This window comes from Daphnia pulicaria, chromosome 4, assembly GCF_021234035.1.
Source record: "Daphnia pulicaria isolate SC F1-1A chromosome 4, SC_F0-13Bv2, whole genome shotgun sequence".
Taxonomy (NCBI): domain Eukaryota; kingdom Metazoa; phylum Arthropoda; class Branchiopoda; order Diplostraca; family Daphniidae; genus Daphnia; species Daphnia pulicaria.
Genome location: NC_060916.1, coordinates 6,441,101 through 6,461,937, shown reverse-complemented (window position 1 = coordinate 6,461,937; position 20,837 = coordinate 6,441,101). Strand labels below are relative to the sequence as shown.

General features: G+C 39.6%; 32 non-coding genes across 32 annotated transcripts; 12 read left to right on the top strand and 20 right to left on the bottom strand.

The window, feature by feature from the left end:
* The first annotated feature begins 215 nt into the window (after window positions 1-215).
* On the top strand, window positions 216-286 carry Trnag-gcc. The gene has a single exon. It is a non-coding gene; the product is annotated as a tRNA-Gly (tRNA).
* Window positions 287-861: 575 nt separating this feature from the next.
* Window positions 862-933, bottom strand: Trnaw-cca. The gene has a single exon. It is a non-coding gene; the product is annotated as a tRNA-Trp (tRNA).
* Window positions 934-1,215: 282 nt separating this feature from the next.
* Window positions 1,216-1,286, top strand: Trnag-gcc. The gene has a single exon. It is a non-coding gene; the product is annotated as a tRNA-Gly (tRNA).
* Window positions 1,287-1,862: 576 nt separating this feature from the next.
* Window positions 1,863-1,934, bottom strand: Trnaw-cca. Its single transcript has one exon. It is a non-coding gene; the product is annotated as a tRNA-Trp (tRNA).
* Window positions 1,935-2,216: 282 nt separating this feature from the next.
* On the top strand, window positions 2,217-2,287 carry Trnas-gcu. Its single transcript has one exon. It is a non-coding gene; the product is annotated as a tRNA-Ser (tRNA).
* Window positions 2,288-2,863: 576 nt separating this feature from the next.
* Window positions 2,864-2,935, bottom strand: Trnaw-cca. The gene has a single exon. It is a non-coding gene; the product is annotated as a tRNA-Trp (tRNA).
* Window positions 2,936-3,217: 282 nt separating this feature from the next.
* Trnag-gcc lies at window positions 3,218-3,288 on the top strand. The gene has a single exon. It is a non-coding gene; the product is annotated as a tRNA-Gly (tRNA).
* A 575-nt stretch (window positions 3,289-3,863) lies between these two features.
* On the bottom strand, window positions 3,864-3,935 carry Trnaw-cca. The gene has a single exon. It is a non-coding gene; the product is annotated as a tRNA-Trp (tRNA).
* A 282-nt stretch (window positions 3,936-4,217) lies between these two features.
* On the top strand, window positions 4,218-4,288 carry Trnag-gcc. The gene has a single exon. It is a non-coding gene; the product is annotated as a tRNA-Gly (tRNA).
* Window positions 4,289-4,864: 576 nt separating this feature from the next.
* Window positions 4,865-4,936, bottom strand: Trnaw-cca. Its single transcript has one exon. It is a non-coding gene; the product is annotated as a tRNA-Trp (tRNA).
* Window positions 4,937-5,218: 282 nt separating this feature from the next.
* Window positions 5,219-5,289, top strand: Trnag-gcc. Its single transcript has one exon. It is a non-coding gene; the product is annotated as a tRNA-Gly (tRNA).
* A 576-nt stretch (window positions 5,290-5,865) lies between these two features.
* On the bottom strand, window positions 5,866-5,937 carry Trnaw-cca. Its single transcript has one exon. It is a non-coding gene; the product is annotated as a tRNA-Trp (tRNA).
* A 282-nt stretch (window positions 5,938-6,219) lies between these two features.
* On the top strand, window positions 6,220-6,290 carry Trnag-gcc. The gene has a single exon. It is a non-coding gene; the product is annotated as a tRNA-Gly (tRNA).
* Window positions 6,291-6,866: 576 nt separating this feature from the next.
* Trnaw-cca lies at window positions 6,867-6,938 on the bottom strand. Its single transcript has one exon. It is a non-coding gene; the product is annotated as a tRNA-Trp (tRNA).
* A 930-nt stretch (window positions 6,939-7,868) lies between these two features.
* Trnaw-cca lies at window positions 7,869-7,940 on the bottom strand. Its single transcript has one exon. It is a non-coding gene; the product is annotated as a tRNA-Trp (tRNA).
* A 929-nt stretch (window positions 7,941-8,869) lies between these two features.
* On the bottom strand, window positions 8,870-8,941 carry Trnaw-cca. Its single transcript has one exon. It is a non-coding gene; the product is annotated as a tRNA-Trp (tRNA).
* Window positions 8,942-9,223: 282 nt separating this feature from the next.
* On the top strand, window positions 9,224-9,294 carry Trnag-gcc. The gene has a single exon. It is a non-coding gene; the product is annotated as a tRNA-Gly (tRNA).
* Window positions 9,295-9,870: 576 nt separating this feature from the next.
* Window positions 9,871-9,942, bottom strand: Trnaw-cca. The gene has a single exon. It is a non-coding gene; the product is annotated as a tRNA-Trp (tRNA).
* Window positions 9,943-10,223: 281 nt separating this feature from the next.
* Trnag-gcc lies at window positions 10,224-10,294 on the top strand. Its single transcript has one exon. It is a non-coding gene; the product is annotated as a tRNA-Gly (tRNA).
* A 576-nt stretch (window positions 10,295-10,870) lies between these two features.
* Window positions 10,871-10,942, bottom strand: Trnaw-cca. Its single transcript has one exon. It is a non-coding gene; the product is annotated as a tRNA-Trp (tRNA).
* Window positions 10,943-11,872: 930 nt separating this feature from the next.
* Window positions 11,873-11,944, bottom strand: Trnaw-cca. The gene has a single exon. It is a non-coding gene; the product is annotated as a tRNA-Trp (tRNA).
* Window positions 11,945-12,873: 929 nt separating this feature from the next.
* Window positions 12,874-12,945, bottom strand: Trnaw-cca. The gene has a single exon. It is a non-coding gene; the product is annotated as a tRNA-Trp (tRNA).
* Window positions 12,946-13,227: 282 nt separating this feature from the next.
* Trnag-gcc lies at window positions 13,228-13,298 on the top strand. The gene has a single exon. It is a non-coding gene; the product is annotated as a tRNA-Gly (tRNA).
* A 575-nt stretch (window positions 13,299-13,873) lies between these two features.
* Window positions 13,874-13,945, bottom strand: Trnaw-cca. The gene has a single exon. It is a non-coding gene; the product is annotated as a tRNA-Trp (tRNA).
* A 929-nt stretch (window positions 13,946-14,874) lies between these two features.
* Window positions 14,875-14,946, bottom strand: Trnaw-cca. Its single transcript has one exon. It is a non-coding gene; the product is annotated as a tRNA-Trp (tRNA).
* A 282-nt stretch (window positions 14,947-15,228) lies between these two features.
* Window positions 15,229-15,299, top strand: Trnag-gcc. Its single transcript has one exon. It is a non-coding gene; the product is annotated as a tRNA-Gly (tRNA).
* A 576-nt stretch (window positions 15,300-15,875) lies between these two features.
* Trnaw-cca lies at window positions 15,876-15,947 on the bottom strand. The gene has a single exon. It is a non-coding gene; the product is annotated as a tRNA-Trp (tRNA).
* A 282-nt stretch (window positions 15,948-16,229) lies between these two features.
* Window positions 16,230-16,300, top strand: Trnag-gcc. The gene has a single exon. It is a non-coding gene; the product is annotated as a tRNA-Gly (tRNA).
* A 575-nt stretch (window positions 16,301-16,875) lies between these two features.
* Window positions 16,876-16,947, bottom strand: Trnaw-cca. Its single transcript has one exon. It is a non-coding gene; the product is annotated as a tRNA-Trp (tRNA).
* Window positions 16,948-17,876: 929 nt separating this feature from the next.
* On the bottom strand, window positions 17,877-17,948 carry Trnaw-cca. Its single transcript has one exon. It is a non-coding gene; the product is annotated as a tRNA-Trp (tRNA).
* A 929-nt stretch (window positions 17,949-18,877) lies between these two features.
* Window positions 18,878-18,949, bottom strand: Trnaw-cca. Its single transcript has one exon. It is a non-coding gene; the product is annotated as a tRNA-Trp (tRNA).
* Window positions 18,950-19,878: 929 nt separating this feature from the next.
* On the bottom strand, window positions 19,879-19,950 carry Trnaw-cca. Its single transcript has one exon. It is a non-coding gene; the product is annotated as a tRNA-Trp (tRNA).
* Window positions 19,951-20,837: the final 887 nt, after the last annotated feature.

Genomic DNA, 20,837 nt, shown 5'->3' with positions numbered 1-20,837 from the left:
TCTGATGGTAAGATTGATTATCACACGAACACATTTAGTCTTTTGAAAGAGTCAGTCAGATTAGTCAGGTTATTTTTTTATATTTCCTTGGATCTTTTGATCGCCACAAGCCTTGATTTCCGTAATGAAAGCTAACAAGCTTAGGCATGATAGTCGGCTACAATAGATGGGTTGTCGTGTTGCAACTTGTATCAAGAAGTATACGTTTGGGGCAAGCATCGATGGTTCAGTGGTAGAATGCTCGCCTGCCACGTGGGCGGCCCGGGTTCGATTCCCGGTCGATGCATTTTAATCACCATAGCCCAAGACAGATTGGTAGAATCTACTCTATTAAGTTTAGTTTGCTGATATTCTTGCGCAGTACGTATAAGGACGGTACTTAGTGGTTAGTGGTGGTTGAAGCAATCTCTTTAAGCGGACTCTTTTTTGTTTGCCAGATTGGTTTAGATTACTTAATCTTCCTTTGATCATACCAATTGGCGAATAAACCATTTGTAGGACAGAGAGGTACAAGTTATATCCATCGCCAGACTCTGTGTTTGTATCGTGGAAACCCAAGATAGTTATCGGTTCAAACTCGTCGTGTTCCAACTGCTGTGGTAATCGACATTCAGACGCAAATGTTCCCCCTTTTGTAAACTCACTTGGTTCTATGCTCTTTCATTCCAAACACTGTAGTCCCGTGTAGATCTAAAGTCACATTTTGATAAAAAGAAAAAAAAAAGCTGACTAAGATTCAAATTGAATTAGGATACATGTGTGTTGAGATAACAAGATATAGAAACAATGGTGATTAATGTTATTTGAACGTTGTATCCGTTTTAAAAGCCTAAACATACCTTCAGAAGAAATATTTTTGCTTGATCTCGACGTGATTTGAACACGCAACCTCCTGATCTGGAGTCAGGCGCGCTACCGTTGCGCCACGAAATCTTGATTTTCGATGTAATTACTATCGTTATATTTTGGGAACTACGGTGTCTTTTATAAAGGAATAGATTCTGATGGTAAGATTGATTATCACACGAACACATTTAGTCTTTTGAAAGAGTCAGTCAGATTAGTCAGGTTATTTTTTTATATTTCCTTGGATCTTTTGATCGCCACAAGCCTTGATTTCCGTAATGAAAGCTAACAAGCTTAGGCATGATAGTCGGCTACAATAGATGGGTTGTCGTCGTGCAATTTGTATCAAGAAGTATACGTGAGGGGCAAGCATCGATAGTTCAGTGGTAGAATGCTCGCCTGCCACGCGGGCGGCCCGGGTTCGATTCCCGGTCGATGCATTTTAATCACCATTGCCCAAGACAGATTGGTAGAATCTACTCTATTGAGTTTAGTTTGCTGATATTCTTGCGCAGTACGTATAAGGACGGTACTTAGTGGTTAGTGGTGGTTGAAGCAATCTCTTTAAGCGGACTCTTTTTTGTTTGCCAGATTGGTTTAGATTACTTAATCTTCCTTTGATCATACCAATTGGCGAATAAACCATTTGTAGGACAGAGAGGTACAAGTTATATCCATCGCCAGACTCTGTGTTTGTATCGTGGAAACCCAAGATAGTTATCGGTTCAAACTCGTCGTGTTCCAACTGCTGTGGTAATCGACATTCAGACGCAAATGTTCCCCCTTTTGTAAACTCACTTGGTTCTATGCTCTCCCATTCCAAAAACTGTAGTCCCGTGTAGATCTAAAGTCACATTTTGATAAAAAGAAAAAAAAACAGCTGACTAAGATTCAAATTGAATTAGGATACATGTGTGTTGAGATAACAAGATATAGAAACAATGGTGATTAATGTTATTTGAACATTGTATCCGTTTTAAAAGCCTAAACATACCTTCAGAAGAAATATTTTTGCTTGATCTCGACGTGATTTGAACACGCAACCTCCTGATCTGGAGTCAGGCGCGCTACCGTTGCGCCACGAAATCTTGATTTTCGATGTAATTACTATCGTTATATTTTGGGAACTACGGTGTCTTTTATAAAGGAATAGATTCTGATGGTAAGATTGATTATCACACGAACACATTTAGTCTTTTGAAAGAGTCAGTCAGATTAATCAGGTTATTTTTTTATATTTCCTTGGATCTTTTGATCGCCACAAGCCTTGATTTCCGTAATGAAAGCTAACAAGCTTAGGCATGATAGTCGGCTACAATAGATGGGTTGTCGTCGTGCAATTTGTATCAAGAAGTATACGTGTGGGGCAAGCATCGATGGTTCAGTGGTAGAATGCTCGCCTGCTACGCGGGCGGCCCGGGTTCGATTCCCGGTCGATGCATTTTAATCACCATAGTCCAAGACAGATTGGTAGAATCTACTCTATTGAGTTTAGTTTGCTGATATTCTTGCGCAGTACGTATAAGGACGGTACTTAGTGGTTAGTGGTGGTTGAAGCAATCTCTTTAAGCGGACTCTTTTTTGTTTGCCAGATTGGTTTAGATTACTTAATCTTCCTTTGATCATACCAATTGGCGAATAAACCATTTGTAGGACAGAGAGGTACAAGTTATATCCATCGCCAGACTCTGTGTTTGTATCGTGGAAACCCAAGATAGTTATCGGTTCAAACTCGTCGTGTTCCAACTGCTGTGGTAATCGACATTCAGACGCAAATGTTCCCCCTTTTGTAAACTCACTTGGTTCTATGCTCTCCCATTCCAAAAACTGTAGTCCCGTGTGGATCTAAAGTCACATTTTGATAAAAAGAAAAAAAAACAGCTGACTAAGATTCAAATTGAATTAGGATACATGTGTGTTGAGATAACAAGATATAGAAACAATGGTGATTAATGTTATTTGAACATTGTATCCGTTTTAAAAGCCTAAACATACCTTCAGAAGAAATATTTTTGCTTGATCTCGACGTGATTTGAACACGCAACCTCCTGATCTGGAGTCAGGCGCGCTACCGTTGCGCCACGAAATCTTGATTTTCGATGTAATTACTATCGTTATATTTTGGGAACTACGGTGTCTTTTATAAAGGAATAGATTCTGATGGTAAGATTGATTATCACACGAACACATTTAGTCTTTTGAAAGAGTCAGTCAGATTAGTCAGGTTATTTTTTTATATTTCCTTGGATCTTTTGATCGCCACAAGCCTTGATTTCCGTAATGAAAGCTAACAAGCTTAGGTATGATAGTCGGCTAATATAGATGGGTTGTCGTCGTGCAATTTGTATCAAGAAGTATACGTGTGGGGCAAGCATCGATGGTTCAGTGGTAGAATGCTCGCCTGCCACGCGGGCGGCCCGGGTTCGATTCCCGGTCGATGCATTTAAATCACCATAGCCCAAGACAGATTGGTAGAATCTACTCTATTGAGTTTAGTTTGCTGATATTCTTGCACAGTACGTATAAGGACGGTACTTAGTGGTTAGTGGTGGTTGAAGCAATCTCTTTAAGCGGACTCTTTTTTGTTTGCCAGATTGGTTTAGATTACTTAATCTTCCTTTGATCATACCAATTGGCGAATAAACCATTTGTAGGACAGAGAGGTACAAGTTATATCCATCGCCAGACTCTGTGTTTGTATCGTGGAAACCCAAGATAGTTATCGGTTCAAACTCGTCGTGTTCCAACTGCTGTGGTAATCGACATTCAGACGCAAATGTTCCCCCTTTTGTAAACTCACTTGGTTCTATGCTCTTTCATTCCAAACACTGTAGTCCCGTGTAGATCTAAAGTCACATTTTGATAAAAAGAAAAAAAAAAGCTGACTAAGTTTCAAATTGAATTAGGATACATGTGTGTTGAGATAACAAGATATAGAAACAATGGTGATTAATGTTATTTGAACGTTGTATCCGTTTTAAAAGCCTAAACATACCTTCAGAAGAAATATTTTTGCTTGATCTCGACGTGATTTGAACACGCAACCTCGTGATCTGGAGTCAGGCGCGCTACCGTTGCGCCACGAAATCTTGATTGTCGATGTAATTACTATCGTTATATTTTGGGAACTACGGTGTCTTTTATAAAGGAATAGATTCTGATGGTAAGATTGATTATCACACGAACACATTTAGTCTTTTGAAAGAGTCAGTCAGATTAGTCAGGTTATTTTTTTATATTTCCTTGGATCTTTTGATCGCCACAAGCCTTGATTTCCGTAATGAAAGCTAACAAGCTTAGGCATGATAGTCGGCTACAATAGATGGGTTGTCGTCGTGCAATTTGTATCAAGAAGTATACGTGAGGGGCAAGCATCGATGGTTCAGTGGTAGAATGCTCGCCTGCCACGCGGGCGGCCCGGGTTCGATTCCCGGTCGATGCATTTTAATCACCATTGCCCAAGACAGATTGGTAGAATCTACTCTATTGAGTTTAGTTTGCTGATATTCTTGCGCAGTACGTATAAGGACGGTACTTAGTGGTTAGTGGTGGTTGAAGCAATCTCTTTAAGCGGACTCTTTTTTGTTTGCCAGATTGGTTTAGATTACTTAATCTTCCTTTGATCATACCAATTGGCGAATAAACCATTTGTAGGACAGAGAGGTACAAGTTATATCCATCGCCAGACTCTGTGTTTGTATCGTGGAAACCCAAGATAGTTATCGGTTCAAACTCGTCGTGTTCCAACTGCTGTGGTAATCGACATTCAGACGCAAATGTTCCCCCTTTTGTAAACTCACTTGGTTCTATGCTCTCCCATTCCAAAAACTGTAGTCCCGTGTAGATCTAAAGTCACATTTTGATAAAAAGAAAAAAAAACAGCTGACTAAGATTCAAATTGAATTAGGATACATGTGTGTTGAGATAACAAGATATAGAAACAATGGTGATTAATGTTATTTGAACATTGTATCCGTTTTAAAAGCCTAAACATACCTTCAGAAGAAATATTTTTGATTGATCTCGACGTGATTTGAACACGCAACCTCCTGATCTGGAGTCAGGCGCGCTACCGTTGCGCCACGAAATCTTGATTTTCGATGTAATTACTATCGTTATATTTTGGGAACTACGGTGTCTTTTATAAAGGAATAGATTCTGATGGTAAGATTGATTATCACACGAACACATTTAGTCTTTTGAAAGAGTCAGTCAGATTAATCAGGTTATTTTTTTATATTTCCTTGGATCTTTTGATCGCCACAAGCCTTGATTTCCGTAATGAAAGCTAACAAGCTTAGGCATGATAGTCGGCTACAATAGATGGGTTGTCGTCGTGCAATTTGTATCAAGAAGTATACGTGTGGGGCAAGCATCGATGGTTCAGTGGTAGAATGCTCGTCTGCCACGCGGGCGGCCCGGGTTCGATTCCCGGTCGATGCATTTTAATCACCATAGTCCAAGACAGATTGGTAGAATCTACTCTATTGAGTTTAGTTTGCTGATATTCTTGCGCAGTACGTATAAGGACGGTACTTAGTGGTTAGTGGTGGTTGAAGCAATCTCTTTAAGCGGACTCTTTTTTGTTTGCCAGATTGGTTTAGATTACTTAATCTTCCTTTGATCATACCAATTGGCGAATAAACCATTTGTAGGACAGAGAGGTACAAGTTATATCCATCGCCAGACTCTGTGTTTGTATCGTGGAAACCCAAGATAGTTATCGGTTCAAACTCGTCGTGTTCCAACTGCTGTGGTAATCGACATTCAGACGCAAATGTTCCCCCTTTTGTAAACTCACTTGGTTCTATGCTCTCCCATTCCAAAAACTGTAGTCCCGTGTGGATCTAAAGTCACATTTTGATAAAAAGAAAAAAAAACAGCTGACTAAGATTCAAATTGAATTAGGATACATGTGTGTTGAGATAACAAGATATAGAAACAATGGTGATTAATGTTATTTGAACATTGTATCCGTTTTAAAAGCCTAAACATACCTTCAGAAGAAATATTTTTGCTTGATCTCGACGTGATTTGAACACGCAACCTCCTGATCTGGAGTCAGGCGCGCTACCGTTGCGCCACGAAATCTTGATTTTCGATGTAATTACTATCGTTATATTTTGGGAACTACGGTGTCTTTTATAAAGGAATAGATTCTGATGGTAAGATTGATTATCACACGAACACATTTAGTCTTTTGAAAGAGTCAGTCAGATTAGTCAGGTTATTTTTTTATATTTCCTTGGATCTTTTGATCGCCACAAGCCTTGATTTCCGTAATGAAAGCTAACAAGCTTAGGCATGATAGTCGGCTACAATAGATGGGTTGTCGTCGTGCAATTTGTATCAAGAAGTATACGTGTGGGGCAAGCATCGATGGTTCAGTGGTAGAATGCTCGCCTGCCACGCAGGCGGCCCGGGTTCGATTCCCGGTCGATGCATTTTAATCACCATAGCCCAAGACAGATTGGTAGAATCTACTCTATTGAGTTTAGTTTGCTGATATTCTTGCACAGTACGTATAAGGACGGTACTTAATGGTTAGTGGTGGTTGAAGCAATCTCTTTAAGCGGACTCTTTTTTGTTTGCCAGATTGGTTTAGATTACTTAATCTTCCTTTGATCATACCAATTGGCGAATAAACCATTTGTAGGACAGAGAGGTACAAGTTATATCCATCGCCAGACTCTGTGTTTGTATCGTGGAAACCCAAGATAGTTATCGGTTCAAACTCGTCGTGTTCCAACTGCTGTGGTAATCGACATTCAGACGCAAATGTTCCCCCTTTTGTAAACTCACTTGGTTCTATGCTCTCCCATTCCAAAAACTGTAGTCCCGTGTAGATCTAAAGTCACATTTTGATAAAAAGAAAAAAAAACAGCTGACTAAGATTCAAATTGAATTAGGATACATGTGTGTTGAGATAACAAGATATAGAAACAATGGTGATTAATGTTATTTGAACATTGTATCCGTTTTAAAAGCCTAAACATACCTTCAGAAGAAATATTTTTGCTTGATCTCGACGTGATTTGAACACGCAACCTCCTGATCTGGAGTCAGGCGCGCTACCGTTGCGCCACGAAATCTTGATTTTCCATGTAATTACTATCGTTATATTTTGGGAACTACGGTGTCTTTTATAAAGGAATAGATTCTGATGGTAAGATTGATTATCACACGAACACATTTAGTCTTTTGAAAGAGTCAGTCAGATTAGTCAGGTTATTTTTTTATATTTCCTTGGATCTTTTGATCGCCACAAGCCTTGATTTCCGTAATGAAAGCTAACAAGCTTAGGCATGATAGTCGGCTACAATAGATGGGTTGTCGTCGTGCAATTTGTATCAAGAAGTATACGTGAGGGGCAAGCATCGATGGTTCAGTGGTAGAATGCTCGCTTGCCACGCGGGCGGCTCGGGTTTGATTCCCGGTCGATGCATTTAAATCACCATAGCCCAATACAGATTGGTAGAATCTACTCTATTGAGTTTAGTTTGCTGATATTCTTGCGCAGTACGTATAAGGACGGTACTTAGTGGTTAGTGGTGGTTGAAGCAATCTCTTTAAGCGGACTCTTTTTTGTTTGCCAGATTGGTTTAGATTACTTAATCTTCCTTTGATCATACCAATTGGCGAATAAACCATTTGTAGGACAGAGAGGTACAAGTTATATCCATCGCCAGACTCTGTGTTTGTATCGTGGAAACCCAAGATAGTTATCGGTTCAAACTCGTCGTGTTCCAACTGCTGTGGTAATCGACATTCAGACGCAAATGTTCCCCCTTTTGTAAACTCACTTGGTTCTATGCTCTTTCATTCCAAACACTGTAGTCCCGTGTAGATCTAAAGTCACATTTTGATAAAAAGAAAAAAAAAACAGCTGACTAAGATTCAAATTGAATTAGGATACATGTGTGTTGAGATAACAAGATATAGAAACAATGGTGATTAATGTTATTTGAACATTGTATCCGTTTTAAAAGCCTAAACATACCTTCAGAAGAAATATTTTTGCTTGATCTCGACGTGATTTGAACACGCAACCTCCTGATCTGGAGTCAGGCGCGCTACCGTTGCGCCACGAAATCTTGATTTTCGATGTAATTACTATCGTTATATTTTGGGAACTACGGTGTCTTTTATAAAGGAATAGATTCTGATGGTAAGATTGATTATCACACGAACACATTTAGTCTTTTGAAAGAGTCAGTCAGATTAGTCAGGTTATTTTTTTATATTTCCTTGGATCTTTTGATCGCCACAAGCCTTGATTTCCGTAATGAAAGCTAACAAGCTTAGGCATGATAGTCGGCTACAATAGATGGGTTGTCGTCGTGCAATTTGTATCAAGAAGTATACGTGAGGGGCAAGCATCGATGGTTCAGTGGTAGAATGCTCGCCTGCCTCGCGGGCGGCCCGGGTTCGATTCCCGGTCGATGCATTTTAATCACCATTGCCCAAGACAGATTGGTAGAATCTACTCTATTGAGTTTAGTTTGCTGATATTCTTGCGCAGTACGTATAAGGACGGTACTTAGTGGTTAGTGGTGGTTGAAGCAATCTCTTTAAGCGGACTCTTTTTTGTTTGCCAGATTGGTTTAGATTACTTAATCTTCCTTTGATCATACCAATTGGCGAATAAACCATTTGTAGGACAGAGAGGTACAAGTTATATCCATCGCCAGACTCTGTGTTTGTATCGTGGAAACCCAAGATAGTTATCGGTTCAAACTCGTCGTGTTCCAACTGCTGTGGTAATCGACATTCAGACGCAAATGTTCCCCCTTTTGTAAACTCACTTGGTTCTATGCTCTCCCATTCCAAAAACTGTAGTCCCGTGTAGATCTAAAGTCACATTTTGATAAAAAGAAAAAAAAACAGCTGACTAAGATTCAAATTGAATTAGGATACATGTGTGTTGAGATAACAAGATATAGAAACAATGGTGATTAATGTTATTTGAACATTGTATCCGTTTTAAAAGCCTAAACATACCTTCAGAAGAAATATTTTTGATTGATCTCGACGTGATTTGAACACGCAACCTCCTGATCTGGAGTCAGGCGCGCTACCGTTGCGCCACGAAATCTTGATTTTCGATGTAATTACTATCGTTATATTTTGGGAACTACGGTGTCTTTAATAAAGGAATAGATTCTGATGGTAAGATTGATTATCACACGAACACATTTAGTCTTTTGAAAGAGTCAGTCAGATTAATCAGGTTATTTTTTTATATTTCCTTGGATCTTTTGATCGCCACAAGCCTTGATTTCCGTAATGAAAGCTAACAAGCTTAGGCATGATAGTCGGCTACAATAGATGGGTTGTCGTCGTGCAATTTGTATCAAGAAGTATACGTGTGGGGCAAGCATCGATGGTTCAGTGGTAGAATGCTCGTCTGCCACGCGGGCGGCCCGGGTTCGATTCCCGGTCGATGCATTTTAATCACCATTGCCCAAGACAGATTGGTAGAATCTACTCTATTGAGTTTAGTTTGCTGATATTCTTGCGCAGTACGTATAAGGACGGTACTTAGTGGTTAGTGGTGGTTGAAGCAATCTCTTTAAGCGGACTCTTTTTTGTTTGCCAGATTGGTTTAGATTACTTAATCTTCCTTTGATCATACCAATTGGCGAATAAACCATTTGTAGGACAGAGAGGTACAAGTTATATCCATCGCCAGACTCTGTGTTTGTATCGTGGAAACCCAAGATAGTTATCGGTTCAAACTCGTCGTGTTCCAACTGCTGTGGTAATCGACATTCAGACGCAAATGTTCCCCCTTTTGTAAACTCACTTGGTTCTATGCTCTCCCATTCCAAAAACTGTAGTCCCGTGTGGATCTAAAGTCACATTTTGATAAAAAGAAAAAAAAACAGCTGACTAAGATTCAAATTGAATTAGGATACATGTGTGTTGAGATAACAAGATATAGAAACAATGGTGATTAATGTTATTTGAACATTGTATCCGTTTTAAAAGCCTAAACATACCTTCAGAAGAAATATTTTTGCTTGATCTCGACGTGATTTGAACACGCAACCTCCTGATCTGGAGTCAGGCGCGCTACCGTTGCGCCACGAAATCTTGATTTTCGATGTAATTACTATCGTTATAATTGGGGACTACGGTGTCTTTTATAAAGGAATAGATTCTGATGGTAAGATTGATTATCACACGAACACATTTAGTCTTTTGAAAGAGTCAGTCAGATTAGTCAGGTTATTTTTTTATATTTCCTTGGATCTTTTGATCGCCACAAGCCTTGATTTCCGTAATGAAAGCTAACAAGCTTAGGCATGATAGTCGGCTACAATAGATGGGTTGTCGTCGTGCAATTTGTATCAAGAAGTATACGTGTGGGGCAAGCATCGATGGTTCAGTGGTAGAATGCTCGCCTGCCACGCGGGCGGCCCGGGTTCGATTCCCGGTCGATGCATTTTAATCACCATAGTCCAAGACAGATTGGTAGAATCTACTCTATTGAGTTTAGTTTGCTGATATTCTTGCACAGTACGTATAAGGACGGTACTTAATGGTTAGTGGTGGTTGAAGCAATCTCTTTAAGCGGACTCTTTTTTGTTTGCCAGATTGGTTTAGATTACTTAATCTTCCTTTGATCATACCAATTGGCGAATAAACCATTTGTAGGACAGAGAGGTACAAGTTATATCCATCGCCAGACTCTGTGTTTGTATCGTGGAAACCCAAGATAGTTATCGGTTCAAACTCGTCGTGTTCCAACTGCTGTGGTAATCGACATTCAGACGCAAATGTTCCCCCTTTTGTAAACTCACTTGGTTCTATGCTCTCCCATTCCAAAAACTGTAGTCCCGTGTAGATCTAAAGTCACATTTTGATAAAAAGAAAAAAAAACAGCTGACTAAGATTCAAATTGAATTAGGATACATGTGTGTTGAGATAACAAGATATAGAAACAATGGTGATTAATGTTAATTGAACATTGTATCCGTTTTAAAAGCCTAAACATACCTTCAGAAGAAATATTTTTGCTTGATCTCGACGTGATTTGAACACGCAACCTCCTGATCTGGAGTCAGGCGCGCTACCGTTGCGCCACGAAATCTTGATTTTCCATGTAATTACTATCGTTATATTTTGGGAACTACGGTGTCTTTTATAAAGGAATAGATTCTGATGGTAAGATTGATTATCACACGAACACATTTAGTCTTTTGAAAGAGTCAGTCAGATTAGTCAGGTTATTTTTTTATATTTCCTTGGATCTTTTGATCGCCACAAGCCTTGATTTCCGTAATGAAAGCTAACAAGCTTAGGCATGATAGTCGGCTACAATAGATGGGTTGTCGTCGTGCAATTTGTATCAAGAAGTATACGTGAGGGGCAAGCATCGATGGTTCAGTGGTAGAATGCTCGCTTGCCACGCGGGCGGCTCGGGTTTGATTCCCGGTCGATGCATTTAAATCACCATAGCCCAAGACAGATTGGTAGAATCTACTCTATTGAGTTTAGTTTGCTGATATTCTTGCGCAGTACGTATAAGGACGGTACTTAGTGGTTAGTGGTGGTTGAAGCAATCTCTTTAAGCGGACTCTTTTTTGTTTGCCAGATTGGTTTAGATTACTTAATCTTCCTTTGATCATACCAATTGGCGAATAAACCATTTGTAGGACAGAGAGGTACAAGTTATATCCATCGCCAGACTCTGTGTTTGTATCGTGGAAACCCAAGATAGTTATCGGTTCAAACTCGTCGTGTTCCAACTGCTGTGGTAATCGACATTCAGACGCAAATGTTCCCCCTTTTGTAAACTCACTTGGTTCTATGCTCTTTCATTCCAAACACTGTAGTCCCGTGTAGATCTAAAGTCACATTTTGATAAAAAGAAAAAAAAAACAGCTGACTAAGATTCAAATTGAATTAGGATACATGTGTGTTGAGATAACAAGATATAGAAACAATGGTGATTAATGTTATTTGAACATTGTATCCGTTTTAAAAGCCTAAACATACCTTCAGAAGAAATATTTTTGCTTGATCTCGACGTGATTTGAACACGCAACCTCCTGATCTGGAGTCAGGCGCGCTACCGTTGCGCCACGAAATCTTGATTTTCGATGTAATTACTATCGTTATATTTTGGGAACTACGGTGTCTTTTATAAAGGAATAGATTCTGATGGTAAGATTGATTATCACACGAACACATTTAGTCTTTTGAAAGAGTCAGTCAGATTAGTCAGGTTATTTTTTTATATTTCCTTGGATCTTTTGATCGCCACAAGCCTTGATTTCCGTAATGAAAGCTAACAAGCTTAGGCATGATAGTCGGCTACAATAGATGGGTTGTCGTCGTGCAATTTGTATCAAGAAGTATACGTGAGGGGCAAGCATCGATGGTTCAGTGGTAGAATGCTCGCCTGCCTCGCGGGCGGCCCGGGTTCGATTCCCGGTCGATGCATTTTAATCACCATTGCCCAAGACAGATTGGTAGAATCTACTCTATTGAGTTTAGTTTGCTGATATTCTTGCGCAGTACGTATAAGGACGGTACTTAGTGGTTAGTGGTGGTTGAAGCAATCTCTTTAAGCGGACTCTTTTTTGTTTGCCAGATTGGTTTAGATTACTTAATCTTCCTTTGATCATACCAATTGGCGAATAAACCATTTGTAGGACAGAGAGGTACAAGTTATATCCATCGCCAGACTCTGTGTTTGTATCGTGGAAGCCCAAGATAGTTATCGGTTCAAACTCGTCGTGTTCCAACTGCTGTGGTAATCGGCATTCAGACGCAAATGTTCCCCCTTTTGTAAACTCACTTGGTTCTATGCTCTCCCATTCCAAAAACTGTAGTCCCGTGTAGATCTAAAGTCACATTTTGATAAAAAGAAAAAAAAACAGCTGACTAAGATTCAAATTGAATTAGGATACATGTGTGTTGAGATAACAAGATATAGAAACAATGGTGATTAATGTTATTTGAACATTGTATCCGTTTTAAAAGCCTAAACATACCTTCAGAAGAAATATTTTTGCTTGATCTCGACGTGATTTGAACACGCAACCTCCTGATCTGGAGTCAGGCGCGCTACCGTTGCGCCACGAAATCTTGATTTTCGATGTAATTACTATCGTTATATTTTGGGAACTACGGTGTCTTTTATAAAGGAATAGATTCTGATGGTAAGATTGATTATCACACGAACACATTTAGTCTTTTGAAAGAGTCAGTCAGATTAGTCAGGTTATTTTTTTATATTTCCTTGGATCTTTTGATCGCCACAAGCCTTGATTTCCGTAATGAAAGCTAACAAGCTTAGGCATGATAGTCGGCTACAATAGATGGGTTGTCGTGTTGCAATTTGTATCAAGAAGTATACGTGTGGGGCAAGCATCGATGGTTCAGTGGTAGAATGCTCGCCTGCCACGTGGGCGGCCCGGGTTCGATTCCCGGTCGATGCATTTTAATCACCATAGCCCAAGACAGATTGGTAGAATCTACTCTATTGAGTTTAGTTTGCTGATATTCTTGCGCAGTACGTATAAGGACGGTACTTAGTGGTTAGTGGTGGTTGAAGCAATCTCTTTAAGCGGACTCTTTTTTGTTTGCCAGATTGGTTTAGATTACTTAATCTTCCTTTGATCATACCAATTGGCGAATAAACCATTTGTAGGACAGAGAGGTACAAGTTATATCCATCGCCAGACTCTGTGTTTGTATCGTGGAAACCCAAGATAGTTATCGGTTCAAACTCGTCGTGTTCCAACTGCTGTGGTAATCGACATTCAGACGCAAATGTTCCCCCTTTTGTAAACTCACTTGGTTCTATGCTCTCCCATTCCAAAAACTGTAGTCCCGTGTAGATCTAAAGTCACATTTTGATAAAAAGAAAAAAAAAAGCTGACTAAGATTCAAATTGAATTAGGATACATGTGTGTTGAGATAACAAGATATAGAAACAATGGTGATTAATGTTATTTGAACGTTGTATCCGTTTTAAAAGCCTAAACATACCTTCAGAAGAAATATTTTTGCTTGATCTCGACGTGATTTGAACACGCAACCTCGTGATCTGGAGTCAGGCGCGCTACCGTTGCGCCACGAAATCTTGATTTTCGATGTAATTACTATCGTTATATTTTGGGAACTACGGTGTCTTTTATAAAGGAATAGATTCTGATGGTAAGATTGATTATCACACGAACACATTTAGTCTTTTGAAAGAGTCAGTCAGATTAGTCAGGTTATTTTTTTATATTTCCTTGGATCTTTTGATCGCCACAAGCCTTGATTTCCGTAATGAAAGCTAACAAGCTTAGGCATGATAGTCGGCTACAATAGATGGGTTGTCGTCGTGCAATTTGTATCAAGAAGTATACGTGAGGGGCAAGCATCGATGGTTCAGTGGTAGAATGCTCGCCTGCCACGCGGGCGGCCCGGGTTTGATTCGCGGTCGATGCATTTTAATCACCATAGCCCAAGACAGATTGGTAGAATCTACTCTATTGAGTTTAGTTGGCTGATATTCTTGCGCAGTACGTATAAGGACGGTACTTAGTGGTTAGTGGTGGTTGAAGCAATCTCTTTAAGCGGACTCTTTTTTGTTTGCCAGATTGGTTTAGATTACTTAATCTTCCTTTGATCATACCAATTGGCGAATAAACCATTTGTAGGACAGAGAGGTACAAGTTATATCCATCGCCAGACTCTGTGTTTGTATCGTGGAAACCCAAGATAGTTATCGGTTCAAACTCGTCGTGTTCCAACTGCTGTGGTAATCGACATTCAGACGCAAATGTTCCCCCTTTTGTAAACTCACTTGGTTCTATGCTCTCCCATTCCAAAAACTGTAGTCCCGTGTAGATCTAAAGTCACATTTTGATAAAAAGAAAAAAAAACAGCTGACTAAGATTCAAATTGAATTAGGATACATGTGTGTTGAGATAACAAGATATAGAAACAATGGTGATTAATGTTATTTGAACATTGTATCCGTTTTAAAAGCCTAAACATACCTTCAGAAGAAATATTTTTGCTTGATCTCGACGTGATTTGAACACGCAACCTCCTGATCTGGAGTCAGGCGCGCTACCGTTGCGCCACGAAATCTTGATTTTCGATGTAATTACTATCGTTATATTTTGGGAACTACGGTGTCTTTTATAAAGGAATAGATTCTGATGGTAAGATTGATTATCACACGAACACATTTAGTCTTTTGAAAGAGTCAGTCAGATTAATCAGGTTATTTTTTTATATTTCCTTGGATCTTTTGATCGCCACAAGCCTTGATTTCCGTAATGAAAGCTAACAAGCTTAGGCATGATAGTCGGCTACAATAGATGGGTTGTCGTCGTGCAATTTGTATCAGGAAGTATACGTGTGGGGCAAGCATCGATGGTTCAGTGGTAGAATGCTCGCCTGCCACGCGGGCGGCCCGGGTTCGATTCCCGGTCGATGCATTTTAATCACCATAGTCCAAGACAGATTGGTAGAATCTACTCTATTGAGTTTAGTTTGCTGATATTCTTGCGCAGTACGTATAAGGACGGTACTTAGTGGTTAGTGGTGGTTGAAGCAATCTCTTTAAGCGGACTCTTTTTTGTTTGCCAGATTGGTTTAGATTACTTAATCTTTCTTTGATCATACCAATTGGCGAATAAACCATTTGTAGGACAGAGAGGTACAAGTTATATCCATCGCCAGACTCTGTGTTTGTATCGTGGAAACCCAAGATAGTTATCGGTTCAAACTCGTCGTGTTCCAACTGCTGTGGTAATCGACATTCAGACGCAAATGTTCCCCCTTTTGTAAACTCACTTGGTTCTATGCTCTCCCATTCCAAAAACTGTAGTCCCGTGTGGATCTAAAGTCACATTTTGATAAAAAGAAAAAAAAACAGCTGACTAAGATTCAAATTGAATTAGGATACATGTGTGTTGAGATAACAAGATATAGAAACAATGGTGATTAATGTTATTTGAACATTGTATCCGTTTTAAAAGCCTAAACATACCTTCAGAAGAAATATTTTTGCTTGATCTCGACGTGATTTGAACACGCAACCTCCTGATCTGGAGTCAGGCGCGCTACCGTTGCGCCACGAAATCTTGATTTTCCATGTAATTACTATCGTTATATTTTGGGAACTACGGTGTCTTTTATAAAGGAATAGATTCTGATGGTAAGATTGATTATCACACGAACACATTTAGTCTTTTGAAAGAGTCAGTCAGATTAGTCAGGTTATTTTTTTATATTTCCTTGGATCTTTTGATCGCCACAAGCCTTGATTTCCGTAATGAAAGCTAACAAGCTTAGGCATGATAGTCGGCTACAATAGATGGGTTGTCGTCGTGCAATTTGTATCAAGAAGTATACGTGTGGGGCAAGCATCGATGGTTCAGTGGTAGAATGCTCGCCTGCCACGCGGGCGGCCCGGGTTCGATTCCCGGTCGATGCATTTAAATCACCATAGCCCAAGACAGATTGGTAGAATCTACTCTATTGAGTTTAGTTTGCTGATATTCTTGCACAGTACGTATAAGGACGGTACTTAGTGGTTAGTGGTGGTTGAAGCAATCTCTTTAAGCGGACTCTTTTTTGTTTGCCAGATTGGTTTAGATTACTTAATCTTCCTTTGATCATACCAATTGGCGAATAAACCATTTGTAGGACAGAGAGGTACAAGTTATATCCATCGCCAGACTCTGTGTTTGTATCGTGGAAACCCAAGATAGTTATCGGTTCAAACTCGTCGTGTTCCAACTGCTGTGGTAATCGACATTCAGACGCAAATGTTCCCCCTTTTGTAAACTCACTTGGTTCTATGCTCTCCCATTCCAAAAACTGTAGTCCCGTGTAGATCTAAAGTCACATTTTGATAAAAAGAAAAAAAAAAGCTGACTAAGATTCAAATTGAATTAGGATACATGTGTGTTGAGATAACAAGATATAGAAACAATGGTGATTAATGTTATTTGAACGTTGTATCCGTTTTAAAAGCCTAAACATACCTTCAGAAGAAATATTTTTGCTTGATCTCGACGTGATTTGAACACGCAACCTCGTGATCTGGAGTCAGGCGCGCTACCGTTGCGCCACGAAATCTTGATTTTCGATGTAATTACTATCGTTATATTTTGGGAACTACGGTGTCTTTTATAAAGGAATAGATTCTGATGGTAAGATTGATTATCACACGAACACATTTAGTCTTTTGAAAGAGTCAGTCAGATTAGTCAGGTTATTTTTTTATATTTCCTTGGATCTTTTGATCGCCACAAGCCTTGATTTCCGTAATGAAAGCTAACAAGCTTAGGCATGATAGTCGGCTACAATAGATGGGTTGTCGTCGTGCAATTTGTATCAAGAAGTATACGTGAGGGGCAAGCATCGATGGTTCAGTGGTAGAATGCTCGCCTGCCACGCGGGCGGCCCGGGTTTGATTCGCGGTCGATGCATTTTAATCACCATAGCCCAAGACAGATTGGTAGAATCTACTCTATTGAGTTTAGTTGGCTGATATTCTTGCGCAGTACGTATAAGGACGGTACTTAGTGGTTAGTGGTGGTTGAAGCAATCTCTTTAAGCGGACTCTTTTTTGTTTGCCAGATTGGTTTAGATTACTTAATCTTTCTTTGATCATACCAATTGGCGAATAAACCATTTGTAGGACAGAGAGGTACAAGTTATATCCATCGCCAGACTCTGTGTTTGTATCGTGGAAACCCAAGATAGTTATCGGTTCAAACTCGTCGTGTTCCAACTGCTGTGGTAATCGACATTCAGACGCAAATGTTCCCCCTTTTGTAAACTCACTTGGTTCTATGCTCTCCCATTCCAAAAACTGTAGTCCCGTGTGGATCTAAAGTCACATTTTGATAAAAAGAAAAAAAAACAGCTGACTAAGATTCAAATTGAATTAGGATACATGTGTGTTGAGATAACAAGATATAGAAACAATGGTGATTAATGTTATTTGAACATTGTATCCGTTTTAAAAGCCTAAACATACCTTCAGAAGAAATATTTTTGCTTGATCTCGACGTGATTTGAACACGCAACCTCCTGATCTGGAGTCAGGCGCGCTACCGTTGCGCCACGAAATCTTGATTTTCGATGTAATTACTATCGTTATATTTTGGGAACTACGGTGTCTTTTATAAAGGAATAGATTCTGATGGTAAGATTGATTATCACACGAACACATTTAGTCTTTTGAAAGAGTCAGTCAGATTAGTCAGGTTATTTTTTTATATTTCCTTGGATCTTTTGATCGCCACAAGCCTTGATTTCCGTAATGAAAGCTAACAAGCTTAGGCATGATAGTCGGCTACAATAGATGGGTTGTCGTCGTGCAATTTGTATCAAGAAGTATACGTGTGGGGCAATCATCGATGGTTCAGTGGTAGAATGCTCGCCTGCCACGCGGGCGGCCCGGGTTCGATTCCCGGTCGATGCATTTAAATCACCATAGCTCAAGACAGATTGGTAGAATCTACTCTATTGAGTTTAGTTTGCTGATATTCTTGCACAGTACGTATAAGGACGGTACTTAGTGGTTAGTGGTGGTTGAAGCAATCTCTTTAAGCGGACTCTTTTTTGTTTGCCAGATTGGTTTAGATTACTTAATCTTCCTTTGATCATACCAATTGGCGAATAAACCATTTGTAGGACAGAGAGGTACAAGTTATATCCATCGCCAGACTCTGTGTTTGTATCGTGGAAACCCAAGATAGTTATCGGTTCAAACTCGTCGTGTTCCAACTGCTGTGGTAATCGACATTCAGACGCAAATGTTCCCCCTTTTGTAAACTCACTTGGTTCTATGCTCTCCCATTCCAAAAACTGTAGTCCCGTGTAGATCTAAAGTCACATTTTGATAAAAAGAAAAAAAAACAGCTGACTAAGATTCAAATTGAATTAGGATACATGTGTGTTGAGATAACAAGATATAGAAACAATGGTGATTAATGTTATTTGAACATTGTATCCGTTTTAAAAGCCTAAACATACCTTCAGAAGAAATATTTTTGCTTGATCTCGACGTGATTTGAACACGCAACCTCCTGATCTGGAGTCAGGCGCGCTACCGTTGCGCCACGAAATCTTGATTTTCGATGTAATTACTATCGTTATATTTTGGGAACTACGGTGTCTTTTATAAAGGAATAGATTCTGATGGTAAGATTGATTATCACACGAACACATTTAGTCTTTTGAAAGAGTCAGTCAGATTAGTCAGGTTATTTTTTTATATTTCCTTGGATCTTTTGATCGCCACAAGCCTTGATTTCCGTAATGAAAGCTAACAAGCTTAGGCATGATAGTCGGCTACAATAGATGGGTTGTCGTGTTGCAATTTGTATCAAGAAGTATACGTGTAGGACAAGCATCGATGGTTTAGTGGTAGAATGCTCGCCTGCCACGTGGGCGGCCCGGGTTCGATTCCCGGTCGATGCATTTTAATCACCATAGCCCAAGACAGATTGGTAGAATCTACTCTATTGAGTTTAGTTTGCTGATATTCTTGCGCAGTACGTATAAGGACGGTACTTAGTGGTTAGTGGTGGTTGAAGCAATCTCTTTAAGCGGACTCTTTTTTGTTTGCCAGATTGGTTTAGATTACTTAATCTTCCTTTGATCATACCAATTGGCGAATAAACCATTTGTAGGACAGAGAGGTACAAGTTATATCCATCGCCAGACTCTGTGTTTGTATCGTGGAAACCCAAGATAGTTATCGGTTCAAACTCGTCGTGTTCCAACTGCTGTGGTAATCGACATTCAGACGCAAATGTTCCCCCTTTTGTAAACTCACTTGGTTCTATGCTCTCCCATTCCAAAAACTGTAGTCCCGTGTGGATCTAAAGTCACATTTTGATAAAAAGAAAAAAAAACAGCTGACTAAGATTCAAATTGAATTAGGATACATGTGTGTTGAGATAACAAGATATAGAAACAATGGTGATTAATGTTATTTGAACATTGTATCCGTTTTAAAAGCCTAAACATACCTTCAGAAGAAATATTTTTGCTTGATCTCGACGTGATTTGAACACGCAACCTCCTGATCTGGAGTCAGGCGCGCTACCGTTGCGCCACGAAATCTTGATTTTCGATGTAATTACTATCGTTATATTTTGGGAACTACGGTGTCTTTTATAAAGGAATAGATTCTGATGGTAAGATTGATTATCACACGAACACATTTAGTCTTTTGAAAGAGTCAGTCAGATTAGTCAGGTTATTTTTTTATATTTCCTTGGATCTTTTGATCGCCACAAGCCTTGATTTCCGTAATGAAAGCTAACAAGCTTAGGCATGATAGTCGGCTACAATAGATGGGTTGTCGTCGTGCAATTTGTATCAAGAAGTATACGTGTGGGGCAATCATCGATGGTTCAGTGGTAGAATGCTCGCCTGCCACGCGGGCGGCCCGGGTTCGATTCCCGGTCGATGCATTTAAATCACCATAGCTCAAGACAGATTGGTAGAATCTACTCTATTGAGTTTAGTTTGCTGATATTCTTGCACAGTACGTATAAGGACGGTACTTAGTGGTTAGTGGTGGTTGAAGCAATCTCTTTAAGCGGACTCTTTTTTGTTTGCCAGATTGGTTTAGATTACTTAATCTTCCTTTGATCATACCAATTGGCGAATAAACCATTTGTAGGACAGAGAGGTACAAGTTATATCCATCGCCAGACTCTGTGTTTGTATCGTGGAAACCCAAGATAGTTATCGGTTCAAACTCGTCGTGTTCCAACTGCTGTGGTAATCGACATTCAGACGCAAATGTTCCCCCTTTTGTAAACTCACTTGGTTCTATGCTCTCCCATTCCAAAAACTGTAGTCCCGTGTAGATCTAAAGTCACATTTTGATAAAAAGAAAAAAAAACAGCTGACTAAGATTCAAATTGAATTAGGATACATGTGTGTTGAGATAACAAGATATAGAAACAATGGTGATTAATGTTATTTGAACATTGTATCCG